Below are 23,069 nucleotides of genomic sequence, written 5' to 3'. Positions count from 1 at the left end.
AAGAGGGTGCTGAGTAAAATCTGGCAAAGGGTTGGCAGCAGGCTCATCCATGTCAAAGTTCGGCCGCTCCTTTGCCATAACAAAATTGTGCAGAACCACGCATGCCTTCACCACCTCATCCACTGTTTCCATTTTGAGATTGATGGCGGTGCTGAGAATTCGCCATCTGGACACTAGAATGCCAAAGGCGCACTCTACAGTCCTGCGAGCCCTCGTAAGCCTGTAGTTGAAAATTTTCTTGCGGTGGTCCAAGTCACGGCTGGAGTACGGCTTCAGCAGGTTTGGGCACATCTGAAATGCCTCATCCCCAACCACTACAAATGGCAGTGGTGGAGTTTGGGTTTGGGGAAGAGGCCGTGCCAGTGGAAAATTGAAATGGTTGCCGTACAACCTCCAGCCCATATCAGAGTTCTTAAAAGTCTGTGAATCGTTGCCCCATCCGAATGCCCCTATGTCCACCGCCACAAACCGGCAGTCTGCATCCGCAATGGCCATTAGGACTGTGGAAAAGTACTTCTTGTAGTTGTAGTACTCAGAGCCACTTCTTGCAGGTTTTGTGATGCGGATGTGCTTCCCGTCCACCGCTCCTAGGCAGTTCGGGAAATTGCAGACTGCCCAGAATTTCTCCGATATTTGAAGCCACTTTTCGGCAGTGGGCAATGGCAGAAACTCCGGACACAGAACATCCCACAGAGCCCTGCAGGTGTCGGCAACAATCCCGGATAAAGTAGAGATTCCCAGCCGGTACTGGAAATGCAGGGATGAAAGACTCTCCAGTTGCCAGGAACCTGCCAAACATAAAAAGAAAAAATAATTATATTTCTGTCCTGGGTATTACTAAAAACACTGAAAATAAAAAAGTACATGGCCTAACTATTTTGCATGTTTTTTTAATACAACATAGCAAAAAAACATTTTATAAAGGCTTGGGATTAGTACATGCCAGAAGAAAACCATTATGCAAAAAAGCAATTTCCCAAAAATAATGTTAAAATTCAATAGCCAAAAAAACCCGTAATTTTTTGGATCAAAAAAAAAAAAATGGGATTAGTACATGACAGAAGAAAAACCATTATGCAAAAAAGCAATTTCCCAAAAATAATGTTAAAATTCAATAGCCAAAAAAAAACCTAATTTTTTTGACCAAAAAAAGAAAAAAAAAAAAAAAAAAGGAAAAAGCCAAAAAAATTATGCAAACATAACAACATACATACCGTAAGGTGACAAGGAGCCTTTCTTCGGGAGGAATGGCACGCCGGAGCTGAGTGTCCCGTCTCTGGATGTTTCCTTCAACCATACCCAGCAAGTCAAGGAAGCTTTCCTGGGACATCCGTGTATAGTCAGCAAATTTCTCCGGGTTTTCCTGTAGCTCGCTGTACAGCGTGTGATATGCTCCACGGCTTGCCCGGAGTTCGATGATTGGATGCCTCCAAAACCGACGCCGCTGCCGTCTCTGCTGTCTCTCCCTCTTCCTTTCTTGCTGGCAACAAAAGGCATACGCCTGAGACAGCGCGATGTCAAGATCCAGCTTGAAGCGGAAATTATCCAGACGCAGGTCCATCTTGACACCGGAAACAGCAGCAAAATCTGATGAATTCAGCAGTACAGGGTCTATAAAACATTACAATGACACACGCCCACTGGTGACCCATTGGTGTTCAAGGATTTTTCTATTGTGAAATGTCACACCTAAAAACGCATGCGCATAAAAAACGCAACCGCATGCAAAAACGCATGTAAAACGCAAGTAACGCTGCGTTATTTTGACGCATCAGCGTGCGCATGACGAAAAAAAGCGCGTGTTTGTTTTGCGTTTTTCTTTGCGTTTTTTATTCGCACGATGAGCTGCGCAAAAAAACGCTAATGTGAAACTAGCCTTAGACTGCTTCCCAGCTTCTTCCTGGCCTAAACTTGCCATGATGACAATTCCTTCTGCCTTTTTCACCCTAGACTCGAAATCATCCACCACTTGGTTTAGCTGCCTCTGGAAAAGCATCCAACCCGTCTGTACTGCTCCTTGTGAAGCTAGAGCATCCTTCTGTTCCTCACTCCACCCGACTGCTGCCCTAAGAGAGTCTGCCCAAGTGCTGAGTCGCCACATATTATCTGACTTATGTCCAATAGCTGTGGGTAACTGGGACTTCCACTGAATAACGTTGCGCGGCTGTCAAGCCATCCTGGGCCTTTAGCCAGTGTGGACACTTCGGGCACCCTGGCCCCGTCTGAACTAACTTCCTTCTCACCTATCCTTAACTCCCGGCAGCCCCTCCTACACTTAACCCTATCTTGCTAAAAGCTCTATAAACTAAAGTGCTCCCTCTAGTATTCAAAGGGTGCACTACACTTTCCCTATTTAAAACATACAGTTGTGGCCAAAAGTATTGACACCCCTGCAATTCTGTCAGATAATACTCAGTTTCTTTCTGAAAATGATTGCAAACACAAATTCTTTGGTATTATTATCTTCATTTAATTTGTCTTAAATGAAAAAACACAAAAGAGAATGAAGCAAAAAGCAAAACATTGATCATTTCACACAAAACTCCAAAAATGGGCCAGACAAAAGTATTGGCACCCTCAGCCTAATACTTGGTTGCACAACCTTTAGCCAAAATAACTGTGACCAACCACTTCCGGTAACCATCAATGAGTTTCTTACAATGCTCTGCTGGAATTTTAGACCATTCTTCTATGGCAAACTGCTCCAGGTCCCTGATATTTGAAGGGTGCCTTCTCCAAACTGCCATTTTTAAATCTCTCCACAGGTGTTCTATGGGATTCAGGTCTGGACTCATTGCTGGCCACCTTATAAGTGTCACGGTCGACGTGTGTCTGGACGCAGCGAGTACCGCAAGGCGAACCCATATGACACACGTGACCCTGGATATACCGCGTACAGTGGGGCGAATTTAAATAATAAGACGTGCAGCTGGATACACCACCTCCAACTGGCGAATTTAGATAATACACGTATATATACAAAAGTCTGGAAACCCCGCCTCCAGTAAGGCAAATTTAAATAATAAAGGGAAAACCTGGGTAACATTAACAATGGAGGGCCCTGTGATAGGGAAACGGGGAAGTGGAGACCTCCTGCACTCCCCTGAGTCAGTGTCTCTACACTCCTATCGTTCCCTATTCCGGTTCCGCACCGGGTGACGCACAGGAACCTCAAAACCCTCGCCCTGCACCTAAACCCTCACTAGGGAATCGGTCGGTGCGGAAACTAATCCCACCACTGCACTAAACACACATAAGGAAAAGTGACAAAACAGGGGAACATCACTTAGCTATGCTCTGTTGCGTACGCTCCTATCAACAGAGCCCAACCACCTGTGTGTATCTTCTCCTCCAACAGGATCCATCACCATAACCGGATCCATCACCATAGTGCAGCCTTGGAGCAGAGTCCACCACCAGTTGCAGCTGCCCAGTAAACAGAGTCCCAAAGATGAGTCCAGCTTCTGCCAAAAAGTCCAGCATGCTTGAGTCCAACTTTTCTGCCAAAAAGTCCAGCATGCTTGAGTCCAGCTTTCAGCAACCAAGTCCAGCATGCTGAGTGCAACTCTCACAATAGTCACCACTCCACCAAGCCATGCAAGATCTTCCTGCTGACACCATAAACTGCGACTCCACCACGCCATGCCAGCCCTTCTTGCAGACCCCATCGTTGGACTCCACCAATCCATGCCAGCACTCCTTGCAGACTCCATAGCCGCCACTCGTCCCCTCTGGCTTGGCTGCCCAGGACTCTTGTTCAGCTCCATCTTTCACCCAGGCTTACTTGTGAACGACTAACTGAAGACCTATCACCAAACGATTGATACACCAGACACTCTTATAGAACATTCACACCAGAATTATAATTACGTGCACAAACTAAGGTACTAGAGTGCAATACCGCTCACCACCACCGGGGCAACTTAGAACAAATGACACCACAGTGCAATAATTCTAATGGCCACCGGGGGCAATCACACCACTTTGGCACACAGCCAAAGGAAAAAAGTTCACTTCTGCATTTAAACTGTCAGATCCAACCTGGATCATGACAAGAAGTCTCCAGTGCTTTCTCTTAAACCATTTTCTAGTGCTTTTTGAAGTGTGCTTTGGGTCATTGTCCTGCTGGAAGACCCATGACCTCTGAGGGAGACCCAGCTTTCTCACACTGGGCCCTACATTATGCTGCAAAATTTGTTGGTAGTCTTCAGACTTCATAATGCCATGCACACGGTCAAGCAGTCCAGTGCCAGAGGCAGCAAAGCAACCCCAAAACATCAGGGAACCTCCGCCATGTTTGACTGTAGGGACCGTGTTCTTTTCTTTGAATGCCTCTTTTTTTCTCCTGTAAACTCTATGTTGATGCCTTTGCTTAAAAAGCTCTACTTTTGTCTCATCTGACCAGAGAACATTCTTCCAAAACGTTTTAGCCTTTTTCAGGTAAGTTTTGTCAAACTCCAGCCTGGCATTTTTATGTCTCGGGGTAAGAAGTGGGGTCTTCCTGGGTCTCCTACCATACAGTCCCTTTTCATTCAGACGCCGACGGATAGTACAGGTTGACACTGTTGTACCCTCGGACTGCAGGGCAGCTTGAACTTGTTTGGATGTTAGTCGAGGTTCTTTATCCAACATCCGCACAATCTAGCGTTGAAATCTCTTGTCAATTTTTCTTTTCCGTCCACATCTAGGGAGGTTAGCCACAGTGCCATGGGCGTTAAACTTCTTGATGACACTGCGCACAGTAGACACAGGAACATTCAGGTCTTTGGAGATGGACTTGTAGCCTTGAGATTGCTCATGCTTCCTCACAATTTGGTTTCTCAAGTCCTCAGACAGTTCTTTGGTCTTCTTTCTTTTCTCCATGCTCAATGTGGTACACACAAAGACACAGGACAGAGGTTGAGTCAATTTTAATCCATGTCAACTGGCTGCAAGTGTGATTTAGTTATTGCCAACACCTGTTAGGTGCCACAGGTAAGTTACAGGTGCTGTTAATTACACAAATTAGAGAAGCATCACATGATTTTTCTAACAGTGCCAATACTTTTGTCCACCCTCTTTTTTATGTTTGGTGTGGAATTATATCCAATTTGGCTTTAGGACAATTCTTTGTGTTTTTTCATTTAAGACAAATTAAATGATGATAATAATACCAAAGAATTTGTGTTTGCAATCATTTTCAGGAAGAAACTGAGTATTATCTGACAGAATTGCAGTGGTGTCAATACTTTTGGCCACAACTGTAGCACTATAGAATAGAACACAACATATATATAGCAAATGGTAACACATATAACAGTGTGGCAATACCATTGATTCTGGGTGGTAATACATGACAACATGTAGCAGTACCACCGGATTACTATAAATAAAACATTAAGAACACTAAAGGAGGCAGAGCAAAGAAATAGTATCATTCCACCCCTTACACAACCTACACACAGCAGCACACCGGGATGGGGACATGTATTGCCTGTAGAGTGCCAAAGCGAGTGGGAACAGCAACTCACCCATGACTACCTCGCTTGTACAGTTTACATTTGGCACAGCCAGCAGGATGCGAGTTCCTCGCACAAAGAAAGCAGGGAAGAACCGACTCATGGTATGGATAGAAGATTATTGGAAGACATGCGGTCCAAGATTGAGGCCAGAAGCATGGACTCCAAAATGGCGGTGGTAGTGAAGAGGAGGAGAAGAACCGCCTATCATGGGCGTGGATGGTGCCCAAGAGCGCAAAAATGTCTCCAGACCCCACAAATGTTTAACCTAAGAAGGATGGCATCTTAGTCAAAGTTCAAACTGGATTGGGATATATGTTCCAGAGGAAGGTGCGGCACAGTGTGAGGCATGGTCCATTGAGTGGAAGATGGCAATGGAATAAGGCATGACTGAAGGTGGAGACACCGGGATTGAAGTGTGATGCAGCGCTCACATCAGGATTTTGGCCCAGGAAGAGGTTAAGTTGGACGCACAGGAAGCGCGTTACCGGGAAGCATCCGGCGCTATTTTCCCTGCCGCACAAGAGGAGTGTAGAGGTAATCCTCTAGCGAGAATGACGCATAGCAAATGGGACTGCCCCATGGATGTCAGCGACGAGGAGGAGATACCAGAAAGCAACACCCCTGGTGCCACAGTGGGAAGTCAATGGGCGACATGCGCTACGCAGGGACTGGCACCCCTGCCACCAATGATGATTTAGTGCATGACCACACTACAGATGGACATGGATCTCATGAGCTTAAGGTACTGTGCCAGAGTCAGATGACAGAGACTGCAACTCCCTCAGCTGAGGGAGAGAAGACCCCAGAAGGTGCCAGTGCAGAAACAACGCCACCATAGGAGGAGGAAGAGCATATCCCACTGTGGTTGGTCCTAGTTCCAGTCTTAACCAAGGCTGAGCCTGTTAGAGTCACAGGCCTCAGGTAAATGCACACACGGTATAAGGTCACAGGAGCAGGAACTAAGACAGAGGGGCTGCGTCCGTCTAGACCTACCGTGTGTGCGGCGTCGCTACTGCGAACTCCAAGAAGGGCTGCAACTACAGCGCAGCGCAGGACACTGCCGCTGGACGACACAGCTACAAAGCAGGCACTATGTCGGACGCTAGCGCAGAGGTGCGGTGTGCACAGTGGCCCAAGGCTTGCCACAGACTGGCACAGACTACTGAACTAATTCCCTAACCACATGCATAATATTAGAGGGAAGGGGTTTCATAATAAGTCAGTCACCAGAATAATACATCCATCACCATTCACACATAGCAGTATAGTCTATACTAGCACGTGGCGGAACGGCCATGCGCGCTTTTTATTGCAGCCGGGACCTTCCGGAAGCTTCCAGATCTCCAAGATGGACCAATGAGATCTGGAGCAGGACCTGAGCACATGACTCCCGATCTCCAATGGGAAACAGTCTCATGAGCATGCTCAGTAGGAGGACAGAGAGACTTAGCCCCTGGAGAGATTTGCTGCAAGGCAATCTCCTCTGCGGTAGATAAAGAGCAAGAGACCGCAGAATGTAAGGGTCTGGATTCCTGCAGAGCAGATGCAGGAACCTGACTCCTAACATTACCCCCCTCTTGGGGCCCCCTCCTCTCTGAGCCTTCCAATCCACCACCCTGTGCCCATCAGAGGCATAGGCCTCAGACTCGTCCGAAGGCAAGTCTGATGTCCCGGTAGGTGACACGGAAAACCGGGACACGTGGAAGGTATCACAGGTGGCAAGATAGCCAGGTTTCAGAAGGGACATGTGGGAGACCACGGGAGCGGAAAAACTGCCCGGAGCATAAGTTGAAGTGGGACGCCGCGGTGTGTCGGCGGACGTCTCCACTCTCTGTTTAAGAAAGCTTATTCGAGCACAAGAGGCGCATGCCTGAATATATTTTTTAATGTCCCGAGCCCTGTGCGGCCACCAATACGACCCTGCCAGGAGTTTTGTGTTCTGCCTGTAGCCACAGTGACCACCTGCCCTGGACGTGTGTGCCCATGCGAGAACCTTTGGCCAAAGGCGAGGGGGGATAATGGTCTTGCCCAACGGCACAGAGTTTGGCCATTGCGGGGCCCCGTTATCCTGGTAAACAGTGTTGACAGTGGCAGCCGCAGGTGGAGCTTAGTGTCGGACGCGCCTCGAGACTGGCGTGAGACACCTCCATGGGCTCTGGGAGTGCACACTCTGGCTCGGGTGATTCCAGAGGTTCAAAGAGGTTGGGAGCCGGAGTAACCTTCCGTCTGGATTGAGCACGCTCCAGCCCTCGCTCCGAAAAACGGAGATCAATACAGGTGGCAATGGTAATCATCTCCTCCAGACTTGCAGGAACCTCTCTGGTAGAAAGAGCATCCTTAACATGCTCAGCTAAAACTCTCCAAAACACAGGGATGAGGGCTTTGTCAGACCACTCCAGCTCGGAAGCCAGTGTCCGAAAACGAACGGCATACTGACTAACCGAGAGGGATCCCTGAGTCAAAGCCAGTAGCTGTAGAGAGGTGTCGTGCGTGACCCGTGGTCCCAGGAAGACCTGCTTAATAGCTGCTAAAAACTGAGCAGCGGTCCGAACCTCTGGGTCACCACGCTCCCATAGTGGCGTAGCCCACTCCAACGCCTTGCCCGACAGAAGGGAAATAATAAACCCCACCTTGGCCCACTCCATAGGGAATCGCCCAGCCAGTAACTCCAGCTGGATAGAGCACTGGCTGACGAAACCTCTACAGGAGGCGCCATCGGCAGAAAATTTATCGGGCAATGGGAGGCGGGTAACTGTCGGCGCGTGGGAGGACGTGGACATACGAGAAACCGCCTCTGCGATCGCTTGTACAGCAGCCTCCGAAGACTTTGCTGCTGCGATAACACTCTCAAGAGTAGTCAACCGGTCCTGTAGCTGGCGAATGCACTGAAGGAGTTGCTGCTGATCTACCATCACTAGCCAGACCCTGGCGCTAGTATAATGTTAGGAATGGCGGAACGCACTAAATAAAAATAACAATAAAGTGCGTTCGCCGCTCGAGGTCCACCATGCAGTAGATGTTACAACTGCTGCTGAGTAATGGCAGATGAGCAATATGGCGATATAATGCGCACGGGTTCAACTTCACCCAAAGTGTGCAGACCGGGCTCTGTTCACACACAGAGGCGCCGCAACAAAAACATACAAAAAGGCTGAGCTTGTTAGAGTCACTGGCCTCAGGTAAATGCACACACGGTATAAGGTCACAGGAGCAGGAACTAAGACAGAGGGGCTGCGTCCGTCTTGACCTACCGTGTGTGTGGCGTCGCTACTGCGAATGCCAAGAAGGGCTGCAACTACAGCGCAGCGCAGGACACTGCCGCTGGATGGCACAGCTACAAAGCAGGTGCTATGTCGGACGCTAGCGCAGAGGTGCGGTGTGCACAGTGGCCTAAGGCTTGCCACAGACTGGCGCAGACTACTGAACTAATTCCCTAACCACATGCGTAATATCATAGGGAAGGGGTTTCATAATAAGTCAGTCACCAGAATCATACATCCATCACCATTCACACATAGCAGTATAGTCTATTCTAGCGCATGGCGGGACGGCCGTGAGCGCTTTTTATAGCAGCCGGGAACTTCCGGAAGCTTCCAGATCTCCGAGATGGACCAATGAGATCTGGAGCAGGACCTGAGCACATGACTCCCGATCTCCAATGGGAAACCGTCTCATGAGCATGCTCAGTAGGAGGACAGAGAGACTTAGCCCCTGGAGAGATTTGCTGCAATGCAATCTCCTCTGTGGTAGATAAAGAGTAAGAGACTGCAGAATGTAAGGATCTGGATTCCTGCAGAGCAGACGCAGGAACCTGACTGCTAACAATTGGTCCCCGGTTTAAAGTGGGTGATATGGTTTGGTTGTCATCGAAGAATATTCCTATGAAGGTTGCGTCTCCAAAGTTCAAGCCAAGATTCATTGGACCTTATAAGATTTTGGAGATTCTTAATCCTGTTTCTTTTCGATTGGCTCTTCCAGCTACGTTTAAGATCCATGACTTGTTTCATAAATCTCTGTTGAAGAGGTTTGTGGAGCCGGTAGTTCCTATGGCGGCATCTCCTGACCCTGTATTGGTTAAAGGCAATGTGGAAAATGAGGTAGAGAAGAAATTGGATTCTCGTTTGGTTGGACGGGACTCCAGTACTTGGTCAAATGGAAGGGTTATGGCCAGGAGGATAATTCTTGGGTCTCTGCTTCTGACATTCATGCCGATAGATTGATTTGTGCTTTTCACCGGGCCCATCCTGATCAGCCTGGTGGCGTGGATGAGGGTTCGGTGACCCCTCCTCAATGGGGGGTATTGTTGTGAATTCGCTTTCTGGCCTTCCTCTGGTTATGGCTGAAGGTGGTGGAGCTAGTCAGGTTGACGGAGGAGTTGCGAGTTCTTTTTCTGGGCTCCCTCTGGTGGTTATTGGATGTAATGGAGCTGATCTGATTAACAGAGGCTTGCCACCTGATAATGAGGACGACGATTGGAGATCTGGGGTTTCTGACTGGATTTAAGACAGCCGACTCCCTCTATCCCTGCTGGTGATTTTTTTCCTGCCTCCTGAGGTCTTAGTTTCCAGCTCAGTCCCTGCATGCTCAGCTAAGTGTTCTTTTGCTATTCTGTTCACATTTGATCTGGTTTTGTCTATTTCAGTGTTGTGTGGGTCAGCCAGCTCTGGCTGGGGCTGTGCCGAATCACCATCCATATGTTACTGCTTGTGCCAGTTTGTTTTTGTTCCTTATTAGATTGGCCTCTTTTTGCTCTGCTTTCAGAATATACCAGAGTGCTGATATAGTGGGCGAAGTCGTGTGACTTCAGTATTTTTGCATCAGACGTGTTGGACCTTGCGTGATTGCGTGGGTGTTTTTGCGTGATTGCAGACAGTGTCTTTCCTTTCCTGTCCTGTCTAGTCAGTGTGGGCCCCATCGTTTGCTCAGTCTATTTTCCTACCTGCGTTTGTGTTTTCATCTTGTCTTACCGACAATATATGTTTGGGGGCTATCTATCCCTTTGGGGTCTGGTCTGGGGCAGTTTAGATTCAATAACCCCTCCACACATTAACCCCCATCTCCACTCATTAATCCCCCCACTCAGTAACCCCCATCCAACCCCCATCTCCACTAGTTAACTCCCACACTCATTAACCCCATCTCCACTCATTAACCCCCCAATCATTAACCCCCATCTCCACTCATTAACCCCCCACATTAACCCCCATCACCACATCAATCCCATCTCCACACATTAACCCCCATCTCCACACATTAACCCCCATCCCCACATTAATCCCATCTCCACTCATTAACCCCCATCTCCACTCATTAACCCCCATACATTAACCCCCATCCCCACATTAACCCCCATCTCCACCCATTAACCCCCATCTCCACTCATTAACCCCCATACATTAACCCCCATCTCCATCCATTAACCCCCATCTCCACTCATTAACCCCCTGGCCCCATCCCCACATTAACCCCCATCTCCACTCATGAACACCCCCCCATCTCCTATCTTCGGTGGTTCTTCAGCTCCACAGAGGAGAACACTTACCACCAGCGTTCGCTCTGGGCGCCGGGGAGTGACGTCAGCAGCGTGATCACATGACCTGATCACTCTGCTGACGTCGCTCTGACCCGGCGGTCAGAGCTTCAATTGTACTGGCGTCTGTATAGACGCCAGTACAATTGCTGCCTGGGAGTCGGCGCGGCCTCCCCTGCGTTGGCTGTCAGCTTGACAGCCGACACAGAGAACCGCCGACTCTCAGGATGGGGGGCGGCAGAACGCAGCCGCCGGGCGGGAGACACTGCCGACCGCTGCAAGGCGGCCGGGCGGCCCGACTGCGCCCCCCTGGTGCCTGCGCCCGGGGCAACTGCCCCGGCTGCCCCCCCCTGGATACGCCACTGGCTGGTTGTGTGGATGAGATCGGGGGTCTGCAATCCGCTTAGTTACCAACCTCTCTGGTTTTCTGTGGCTTAGCTTGGGCTTGCTCTCCTCCTTGGTGACCCAATCATAACAGTCTGGCACTCCTTGCATACCCCGGCAGCACGGTCGCTCATGGCAACTGGCCACGGACTGTTTTGTTGCTTCCCGGCTGCGATCCAGAGGATACAGCGAGTTGTGCACTGTGTGAGTTTTTTTGGACATTAAACACATTTTTGTTGTTGAACTGGCTTGGGTCACTGCCTCATCACTGCACAGCGTGGACACCGCTGCTTTACAAGGGGTGGTCCGAAACTAAAGTTGATTTTAATCCTATATGTCTAATTAATGTAATAATCTAATAGCTTTTTAAATATATTTTAATAGAAAAAATTCCTACCACTCCCTCTATACTTTCTTCTCGTTTTTCTTCTATTTTGATGCTGTTTCTTTTGAGAATCCACAGTGCATGCTGGGATTCTCAAATGAGACATCATCAGGGAGCCTTGCCTTTGGTTACTGCCATAGCTCCTTTCCCCACCCTGAAACCGTTATTTGTGATGTCCTTTTCAGGGGCTGGGTTATTCCCTAATCTACTTTAGTTCCATACAACCCCTTTGTGTCGTTTTTTGTTAAGCGTCACTTTCTGCATGTATTTTTAGGTCATATAGTGAAAGCTATGAAAAAAAATGCTAAAACAAGAATCATATTAGATCAATGCTGCACTTTGAAAAGAAACACGAAACATTGCTCCCAAAAACTCTACAAACCAAAACATTGAATGCGATGAAAGTTAATTTTCAACATAGAAACATCAATTTTGAAATAACACCTATCTGCCAAACAAACATGCATACTAAAACAATAAATACAACAGAGAAGCATTGTAAAAATAATTGGATGTATATATACAGTATATATACACACTATATGCAGTATATATATATATTTATACACACTAGCTGAAGAGCCCGGCGCTGCCCAGGCATAGTAACTAACTATGGTTAGTTACAACAAATTATATTGATTTTATCTATATATATAAAGCTGAGTGTATAGCCCCACCCATTCCGCATAGCCACATTCACTATAATATCCCACATTATCACGTCAGCCAGAGCTACCAGACTACTACCCATAATATCCCACATAATCCCGTCAGCCAGAGCCACTGGACTACTACTCCTAATATCCCACATCATTCCATCAGCCTGAGACACTGGACTACTACCCCTAATATCCCACATCATCCCCTCAGCCTGGAGTCAGAACCAGAGCGCTGAGTGGAACGGTACTAACTTCCATAGTGGGGATTCCTTTAAGAGAGCCTGGGATCAGAACCAGAGCGCTGAGTGGATTTGCCCTGACTTGCATATCAATGATCCCTTTAATAGAACCGTGGGGTCAGAATCAGAGCGCCGAGGGATTTGCCCTAACTTCCATGCAGGAGATCCCTTTAAGAGAGCCGGGGGTCAGTACCAGAGCATTTGAAGGCAATTGCCCTGACTTCCATACTGGGGATCCCTTTAAGAGAGGCCTGGGGTCAGAATTAAAGCGCTGGAAGGATTTGCCCTGTCTTCCATACCGGAGATCCCTTTAAGAAGGGCCTGGGGTCAGTACCAAAGTGCAGAGTGGATTTGCCCTAAATTCCATACCAATGATCCCTTTAAGAGACCCTGGGGTCAGAACCACAGAGCTGAGTGGAACGGTCCTAACTTCCATACTGGGGATCCCTTTAAGAGAGGCCTGGGGTCAAAACCAAAGCGCTGGATGGATTTGCTCTGACTTCCATACCAATGATCCTTTTAAGAGGGAAGATGTGCCTATAGGATGGAGGACATGTGAGGGTATATGGGCACAGGAGGGGGGATTAATTTCTGTCATGTCCTCTGTGCTCCTTTAAGGGGGGCAGACAATGGCTGGGAGCTTATGTTCCCGAAGATGCTATATTTCTCCCACCATGTCAGTGTCTGCTGAGGTGTTGTCAAGTGGGAAAACTGTTGGTCATAGCAACCAATCACAGCTCAGCTTCTTTTAACCAGCTCTGGTGAAATGAGAGATGCTTAGTGATTGTTTGCAAGGAAAACTGTTGCTCATAGCAACCAATCACAGCTCAGCTTCTTTTAAACAGCTCTGGTGAAATGAAAGATGCTTCGTGATTGGTTGGTGATACACACACACATTCATTTATATATATATATATATATATATACACACACACACATATCTACTACAGTGGGGCAAAAAAGTATTTAGTCAGTCAGCAATAGTGCAAGTTCCACCACTTAAAAAGATGAGAGGCATCTGTAATTTACATCATAGGTAGACCTCAACTATGGGAGACAAACTGAGAAAAAAAAAATCCAGAAAATCACATTGTCTGGTTTTTTTTCATTTTATTTGCATATTATGGTGGAAAATAAGTATTTGGTCAGAAACAAGCAATCAAGATTTCTGGCTCTCACAGACCTGTAACTTCTTAAGAGTCTCCTCTTTCCTCCACTCATTACCTGTAGTAATGGCACCTGTTTAAACTTGTTATCAGTATAAAAAGACACCTGTGCACACCCTCAAACAGTCTGACTCCAAACTCCACTATGGTGAAGACCAAAGAGCTGTCAAAGGACACCAGAAACAAAATTGTAGCCCTGCACCAGGCTGGGAAGACTGAATCTGCAATAGCCAACCAGCTTGGAGTGAAGAAATCAACTGTGGGAGCAATAATTAGAAAATGGAAGACATACAAGACCACTGATAATCTCACTCGATCTGGTGCTCCAAGCAAAATCCCACCCCGTGGGGTCAGAATGATCACAAGAACGGTGAGCAAAAATCCCAGAACCACGCGGGGGGACCTAGTGAATGAACTGCAGAGAGCTGGGACCAATGTAACAAGGCCTACCATAAGTAACACACTACGCCACCATGGACTCAGATCCTGCAGTGCCAGACGTGTCCCACTGCTTAAGCCTGTACATGTCCGGGCCCGTCTGAAGTTTGCTAGAGAGCATTTGGATGATTCAGAGGAGTTTTGGGAGAATGTCCTATGGTCTGATGAAACCAAACTGGAACTGTTTGGTAGAAACACAACTTGTCGTGTTTGGAGGAAAAAGAATACTGAGTTGCATCCATCAAACACCATACCTACTGTAAAGCATGGTGGTGGAAACATCATGCTTTGGGGCTGTTTCTCTGCAAAGGGGCCAGGACGACTGATCCGGGTACATGAAAGAATGAATGGGGCCATGTATCGTGAGATTTTGAGTGCAAACCTCCTTCCATCAGCAAGGGCATTGATGATGAAACGTGGCTGGGTCTTTCAACATGACAATGATCCAAAGCACACCGCCAGGGCAACGAAGGAGTGGCTTCGTAAGAAGCATTTCAAGGTCCTGGAGTGGCCTAGCCAGTCTCCAGATCTCAACCCTATAGAAAACCTTTGGAGGGAGTTGAAAGTCCGTGTTGCCAAGCGAAAAGCCAAAAACATCACTGCTCTAGAGGAGATCTGCATGGAGGAATGGGCCAACATACCAACAACAGTGTGTGGCAACCTTGTGAAGACTTACAGAAAACGTTTGACCTCTGTCATTGCCAACAAAGGATATATCACAAAGTATTGAGATGAAATTTTGTTTCTGACCAAATACTTATTTTCCACCATAATATGCAAATAAAATGAAAAAAAAACAGACAATGTGATTTTCTGGATTTTTTTTTCTCAGTTTGTCTCCCATAGTTGAGGTCTACCTATGATGTAAATTACAGACGCCTCTCATCTTTTTAAGTGGTGGAACTTGCACTATTGCTGACTGACTAAATACTTTTTTGCCCCACTGTATATAATCATCTAATTCTGTCTGTCTGTAACAGAAATTCCGCGGCGCTGATTGGTTGCGCCTGGCCGGCCGCGACCAGTCAGCGCATTCGAACAACACACGCCTCAGTCAGGAGATCTGCGGCGCGGAGAGAGACTGACTAGAATACCCGATGCGTTAGAATTGGGCCACCATCTAGTGTATATATATATATATATATATATATATATATATGCATAAAGTGAGGTGTCAGGTAAAGTGGTTGGCAGCGTGTTTCTGTAAACAAGGTGGTTTGCCTCGGTGATGTAAATTGGAGTTGTGTACCAGTAACAGTAGGTTCAATGTGCAAGAATAATTTATGGGCCCCTTACAGTCCAATATCTCATTATATTGCACAATTCCACCTGATTTGAAGGTACAAATGGGCAGCCTTACCTTGTTGGCCCCTGTGCGGCCAAACATGCTGCACCAATGATATGTTTGCCTCTGAGTAGGTTACTGAGTAGTTTGTTTGAGTCAATTCTGGGTCCGTGATTTTAAGTGGATTCTGGGTCCATGAGACCAAAAGAGAATAGGTGGGAAAGGTTGCTTCTATTCTTCAGTCCAATGTAACAGGGATAGTATACCCTGAGTCCAGACAATAAAATACCTGTGGTTATAGCAGCCTAGGCTTGATTAAACCCCCAGTATATGATGGCCTAGGCCAATTTATACTATGGGGTATAAATTGGCCTAGGTCATTTCATACCCCTTTATGCCAGATTATTGTCATGGTACTGTTACAGGATTTCTCTCGGAAAGGGGATCCTTCCCTATCACTCACGCTAGGGGTTGCCGTGGTTCCCTGGATTACACAGGAAGGAGGAGATGCCAAGGTCATGTACTTGCTATGCTCCTGACTTACCCTTATCTGTTCCCTCCCTCCTCACCGAGGATGGTGTGAGGTCAAAGTTTATAGGATTACGCTAACCAGACAGAATAGGGATAAATGAAAACTGCAATCATACAAAATACACTCTCCAAACAATAGAGTGGAACACAGAGGAGGGTAAGGTAGGTGAAACCAAATAGAAGAGGATGAGGATGAATATGCAAACAAACTCCATGCAGATATCGCAAAAACAACTCTCCAAACACCAACTCCAAACACCGAACAAATCCTCTAACTCTAAACCAGACAGCATGAACTATCTTTGGCAATTCCCAAGTGGCAAGCATATATACCCGAGGGGAGAGTCCAACACAGAACAGCTGAGGCAACCCATGATTAAAAGCTCCAGGAGATCAACTGAACTAATTAACCCTAGAAATGTCAGAGCAAAGAAAACCTGCACTGTTTAGTTTGATGGTGAAGCAGTTCTAACCAGGGCAAGAGAGTTCAGGTAAGCAGACACCGTGAACTTCTGACCTCTCTCTTTCACAGTATCCATCTGACAGTATCCCCTCCTTCTAATAGGGAGCTCAGTAACATCAGGGCCAGGTTTATCTGGGTGTGCAGCGTGAAAAGACTGGACCAACCTGATCACATGAACATCAGATGTTGGTACCTACATTCTCTCCTCAGGACCACAACCCTTCCAGTGTACCAGCAACTGAAGAGACCGGCGTACTGAGCAATAATTAATGATCTTATCCATCTAGAATTCCAGATTCCTATCAACAATGACTGGGGAAGGTGGGGTGTAGATAGTTCAGATGAACCAATGTAGTTTTTGAGAAGTCATTGGTGAAACACATTATGAATCTTAAAAGTGGGTGGAGAAAGCATGGCAAAACGCTAGCGGATTGACAACAGCCACATTCTTATAGCAACCGATAAACCTATATCTGTTTCTCAGAAGGAGCCTTCAACATAATGTTCTTCAAAGACAACCACACCAAATCACCAACACACAGGTACGAACCCCCCAAATGTTTTGGACTAGTCATACTTTTATATTTCCACCCCATCTTTTTCAAATTATCAAGAAAACCTTGCCAAAGATCTGAGACTTGCCAGTCAATTCACGACAACAGTTATTCACAGCGAACTCAGCTAGAGGTAAATAAGAAACCCAATCCTCCTGCTTCTCAGACATAAAACATCTAAGATTTGTCTCAAGATTTTGGTTCACACATTCAGTTTGCCCATTAGACTGGATGAAAGGCGGAAAAGAGTGAAAGATGAACCCCCAAGCGAGCATAAAATGCATTCCAAAATTTGGAAATAAATTGTACCCCTCAGTCGAAAAACAATATTAGATAGGATCCCATGTAATTTCACGATTTCTTTAATAAAAATTTGCACCAAAGTCTTGACAAGGTAGCGCAATGGAATGAGCCATCTTACTGAATCTATCCACCACCAACAATATTACAGTATTACCTGCCGATACGGGTATATCAGTGATGAAATCTGCTAAAAAATTAGTCCAAGGTCTACAGGGAATCGACGAAGGTTGAAAAGCCCCAGATGGATGAGTATGTGGAGTCTTAGGGCCCCATCACACATAGCAATCTCGCTAGCGAGATCGCTGCTGAGTCACAAGTTTTGTGACATTACAGCGATCTCACCAGCGAGATCGCTGTGTGTGACAGCGATCAGCGACTGGCCCCCCTGCCGGTATCGCTGATCGCTACAAGAAACCTCTGGACATTTTTTTCGTTGCTGATCTCCCGCTGGCCAGCACGCATCGCTGCGTGTGACAGGCGGGAGACCAGCGATCAGCTGTAAAATAATAAAAAAAATAAAAAATATTGTTATTCTCACCTTCCGGCGTCCCGCGCAGTCTTCCGGCCTCTCTCCACGCTCCCGGTCCCAGTAATCCCATGCAAGAATGACTGGGAGACTTCGCGATCCCGCGAGAACGGACGTCATCGCGGTAATTCTCGCAAAGGATTACTGGGACCGGAGCGTGGAGAGAGGCGGGAATGCTGCGCGGGACGACGGAATGTGAGAATAACAATATTTTTTATTTTAATTTTATTTTTGACATGAATATGGCATCAGCGCTAACGAATACAGCGATGCCGCACGCGCGGCGCCGCTGTGCTAATCGCTGGTGAAGCTGTCTGTTTGACAGCTCACCAGCGATCACAGAGCGACTTACCAGCGATCCTGACACATTGATATCGTTGTCGGGATCGCTGGTAAGTCGCTATCTGTGACTCCAGCTTTAGAATGCGCTCAAATACTACAGGCAGCTACATACTCCTGTACATCCTGGTGCACCCCAGACCACCAAAAACAAGGAGTAAGTGCATCAGTGGGGGCTATACTACGAGGATATCCGTCCACTAGCGAATCATGATGTTCACTTAATAAGATGGAGGTTCACAGGAACAAACAGTTTACCTGAAGGACAGGCAGCAGGGGCGTCCCCCTGAGCCTCTACGACCTCCCTCTCCAGAACAGAACATATAGTTGCAACAACTACTACTTTCTGTAATATAGCAATTGGTTCACAATTACCTCCTCCCCCAGGAAAACAATGAGATAAAGCATCTGCCTTAATATTTTTATCCCCCGGCCTATACGTCACAAAAAAGTTGAATCTGGTGAAGAACAATGACCATCTTGTTTGTCTAGGTGTCAGACGTTTTACAGATTCCAAATACAAAAGATTTTTATGATCCATGATTACCATGAACATCCGGATGAACTGCTCCCTCCAAAAAATGTTGCCACTATTCAAAAACCCACTTCATTGCCAAGAGTTCCCTATTACCAATGACATCGTTTTTCTCAGTGGATGATAGTTTTTTTGAAAAGTATGCACACGGTCGCCATTTACTTGGAGATGTGCCCGGTGACAATACAGCCCCAACCCCCATTTCTAACACGTCAACCTCTACAATCAAGGCCGGACTGACCATCGGGCACTTCTAGCATTTGCCTGAAGGGCCGGTGCCTGTAATGGGCCGCTCGATCAGCTTCCAGGGCACTGCACGGCGCACGCAAATGCGGGGTCCCCCTCCTGCAATGACGGGATGAGACGCTGCACAGCACTTCTGTTCTGACCCCCCCCCCCACAGGCAGCTCCATTCTCATGCTGCAATTGGCTGCTCTGTGCGCACAGGACCTGTGATGAGGTCACAGGAGGGGAGGAGTCAGGGGTCACATGATCAGGAGCCTCCGTGTGTGTATGCAGGACTCTGCTGTGCTGTGCACTGCTGGATGCGAGTGAGTTTCTGTGTGGGGTCAGGAGGGGTTTACAGGGTGGATGTAGCAGAGCCGTGTGTGTACAAGGTGAATGGAGCGGAGCTGTGTTTACGAAGTGTATGGAGCGGAGCCGCGTTTGCACGAGGTGTACGGAGCGGAGCCGTGCGTGTACGAGGTGTACGGAGCGGAGCCGTGCGTGTACGAGGTGTACGGTGTGGACCCGTGCGTGTATGAGATGTACGGAGCGGAGCCGTGTGTGTACGGAGCTGAGCCGCGCGTGTACGAGGTGTACGGAGCGGAGCCGTGCGTGTACGAGGTGTACGGAGCGGAGCCGTGCGTGTATGAGGTGTACGGTGTGGACCCGTGCGTGTATGAGATGTACGGAGCGGAGCCGCGTGTGTACGGAGCTGAGCCGCGCGTGTACGAGGTGTACGAAGCGGAGCCGTGCGTGTACGAGGTGTACGGTGTGGACCCGTGCGTGTATGAGATGTACGGAGCGGAGCCGCGTGTGTACGAGGTGTACGGAGCTGAGCCGCATGTGTACGAGGTGTACGGCGCTGAGCCGTGTGTGTACGAGATGTACGGAGCTGAGCCGCGTGTGTACGAGGTGTACAGAGCAGAGCCACGTATGTACGAGGTGTACGGAGCGGAGCCGCGTGTGTTTGGGGTATGCGGAGCGGAGCCGCGTGTGTATGAGGTGTGCGGAGCGGAGTCGCGTGTGTATGGGGTATGCGGAGCGGAACCGTGTGTGTACAGAGTGAAGCCATATGTGTACGGGATGTACGGAGCAGAGCCAAGTGTGCACGAGGCATATAAAGCGGGCTTTTCCCACGGACATAGGAGTACACGGCGGAGCCCCGATGAGCATTTTAAAACTCGCACATGACGTTCCACCGGAAGTGATGTGCTGGAAGCTGACCGGAAATGAGATAATTTCATGAGGAGATTGTGACGGAAATAGGAATGCTTCAGATCCATCACCATGTCCTCCGACAGTGCAGGCAGCAGGATCGCCTTGGACTCGGGGATGCCGGCCATGTGAGCGGATCATGATATGTCCTGTATCGGGAGGCTCAGGTGGGCATTACAATGGGAGCCGGGCTGCTATAGTATCTTTATAGAATCTTTCTTTCTCATTCTCTTCTGTCTTTCCCTTGTTTTCTTTCTCTCTCTCTGTTCTATCTTTCTCTCTCTAATCTTTCTCTCTTTCTCTGTTCTTTTTCCCCTCTTTCTTTCTCTCTCTTTCTTTCTTTCTTTCTTTCTTTCTTTCTCTGTTTTCTTTTTTCTCTCTCTCTGTTTTCTCTCTTCCTTAGTACCAGTCAGTGTGCCCACAGTACCAGCAAATGTGCCCATAGTGCCAGACACTGTGCCCTCAGTACCAGTCATTGTGATCAGCAGTGCTAAATGGGTGCGGTTGGGCGTGGACATGTGGGAATAGTGGATGAGGGCAGGTATATCTCTCCCAGATACCTTTCCTATGTGGTCTAGTCTGGTCAGTATCTCACCTGGTTACTAATGAATAATGGGAGGGTAGATATAAAAGGATGCCAGGTGGGTGTGTGAGTGTCTCAGCCTGGGAACACAGAGAGCCTGTCTGTGTGAGAGTCACACGTGAGAGAAAGCAGTGCCCACTGTAACTGTGGTTTGGCTGGACGGGAGAAGCCTGCCAGTTGGTAGTTAGGTTGTACTTTGTTTAGTTAGTGCCGGACATGCAAGTATTTGTTTTATATTTTTTTTCTTTATTCATTGCTTTCACCTTTAATAAACCTGACCCAGTGTCAGTTACACCCGGACCCCGGATGTGCGCCTGAGTTTCATGCTGAACGCACGTGACCTTTGACCCCAGCAAAGGCGATCCCGGAGTGTTTTATCACATTGTGGTGGAGAACGCGGGCATCACGTTGGAAGCATGAGCATGGAGGATATGGTGAAAGCGCTGGTACAGTCCACCGCCGTCCAGCAAGAAGCTAATCGGGTGATGATGGCCCAGCTGAAGGAGTTGGTGGACATGACAGCTACCGATCGTTCGCTTCTCCAGCAGGTGGCGCGAAGTCGAGAGTGATTCACGTGAGTCGGTACTGGCAGAAGATGACGTCGAGGCATACCTGACCACGTTTGAACGGACGGCGGCGCGAGAAAAATGGCCGAAGGCACGATGGGCCGGCCTGATTGCCCCGTTTCTTTCCGGTGAGGCCCAAAAGGCATATTAGGACTCAGAGCCTGAAGCCGCGCAGGACTTTGACAAACTGAAAGCCAAGATCTTGGCCCGGCTGGGAGTGACGACCGCTGTCCGTGCATCAATAGACTTATCAGCCGGATAAACCACCACGGTCACAGATGTTCGACCTGATCCACGTGACGAAGAAGTGGCTACAACCCGAGGTGTTGACAGCACCAGAGATAATCCAGAGAGTCGTCATGGACAAGTACCTGAGAGCTCTACCGCCAGCCCTGAGGAAGTGGATAAGCCATGGAAATCCTACGACGGCAGATCAACTGCTGGATCTGGTTGAACGTTACTCCGTGGAGGAAGGACTCCGAGACGACGCTACCCCACCTCGTTCTTCATCATCTCCACGTGGAACCGGTAAGACTGTTCCAGGGAGTAGGGGAGAAGGAAAAATCCCTAAGACAGTGGGGGAGGAAAATGGGATGTAACGAACTATGGTCTAAGCAAGGGGCCCGTTAGGTGTTTCCGCTGCCAAGAGATGGGACACATTGCTGCGAACTCTCCGGTCACTACTGAACCCAAACAGTGCGACGTCACAGACTCTGAAAACCGCATGTCTATGGTTGCACGGGTTAGGAGTGTGAATGCCGGTCAAAAGGATGTGGAAAAACACTTGTGTGATTTAACTGTTGATGGAAAAAGTGTGGTGGCATTGTTAGACTCGGGAAGTGTGGTGACTCTGGTGAAGGCCAGTCTGGTGTCAGCCCCGACTGGACCATCAGACAAATTTTCTGTAGCGTGTGTGAATGGAGACACATGTTCGTACCTCACCACGGTCATATGCATTACTACTTCCTATGGGTCTTTGCAACATAAAGAGGGACTCGTCCCTGCGTTATTGCATGATGTTATCTTGGGCCAGGATTTTCCCCACTTCTGGCAATTGTGGGAGAATCAGTTGATACCCCAGGGTAATAGTGTACATGATTCTTCTCCCAGGGCGCGTGTGGGTCCCGAACCCCTGGAAGAGGTCTCCCCGGAAGACCTTTGGGGGAAGAGTCTGCTGGAAATGACCTGCAGTTCCCGTTTTCAGTCATGGCGGGTGATACGGAGGGGACCGGGGAAGAGGAGGAGGCCGACAGCTGTCCACCTCCCCGTTTGCTGGATTTAGAAGTTCAGAAAGATGACTTCCAAAGTCAGCAAATAAAGGATCCTACCCTTTCTCAGGCTAGGACAAATGTAAAAGTGATAAATGTGGTACCCGTAGAACCTGGCTCTAGGCTGGCATGTCCTTACAAGGTCCTGGAAAATGATTTACTATATCAAATAGAGAAAAAGGGGGAAGACACAGTGCAACTATTAGTCGTGCCAAAACCCTACCGGCGGCAGGTGCTGGACCTGGCCCACGGACATGTGATGGGAGGTCACCTGGGAGTCCAGAAAACCACCGAAAGGATATTACACTGTTTTGTTTGGCTAGGCATGCATCACGATATTCGTGTATATTGTGAGTCTTGTCCTGACTGCCAAG

At 48.1% G+C, this 23,069-nt stretch overlaps 1 long non-coding RNA gene across 1 annotated transcript in view; it reads right to left on the bottom strand.

Annotated features, from left to right (window-relative positions):
* Positions 1-19,239, bottom strand: part of LOC141100949 (uncharacterized) — a 41,578-nt gene extending 22,339 nt beyond the window's left edge. Inside the window, exon 1 of the long non-coding RNA XR_012234826.1 lies at positions 19,080-19,239. This is a non-coding gene — a long non-coding RNA (uncharacterized lncRNA). The remainder of the gene's footprint in view (positions 1-19,079) is intronic.
* Positions 19,240-23,069: the final 3,830 nt, after the last annotated feature.

This window comes from Dendrobates tinctorius, unplaced genomic scaffold (assembly GCF_039654945.1).
Source record: "Dendrobates tinctorius isolate UK_male_01 unplaced genomic scaffold, ASM3965494v1 ptg000111l, whole genome shotgun sequence".
Lineage (NCBI taxonomy): Eukaryota > Metazoa > Chordata > Amphibia > Anura > Dendrobatidae > Dendrobates > Dendrobates tinctorius.
This window is presented reverse-complemented; position numbering and strand designations above follow the sequence as displayed.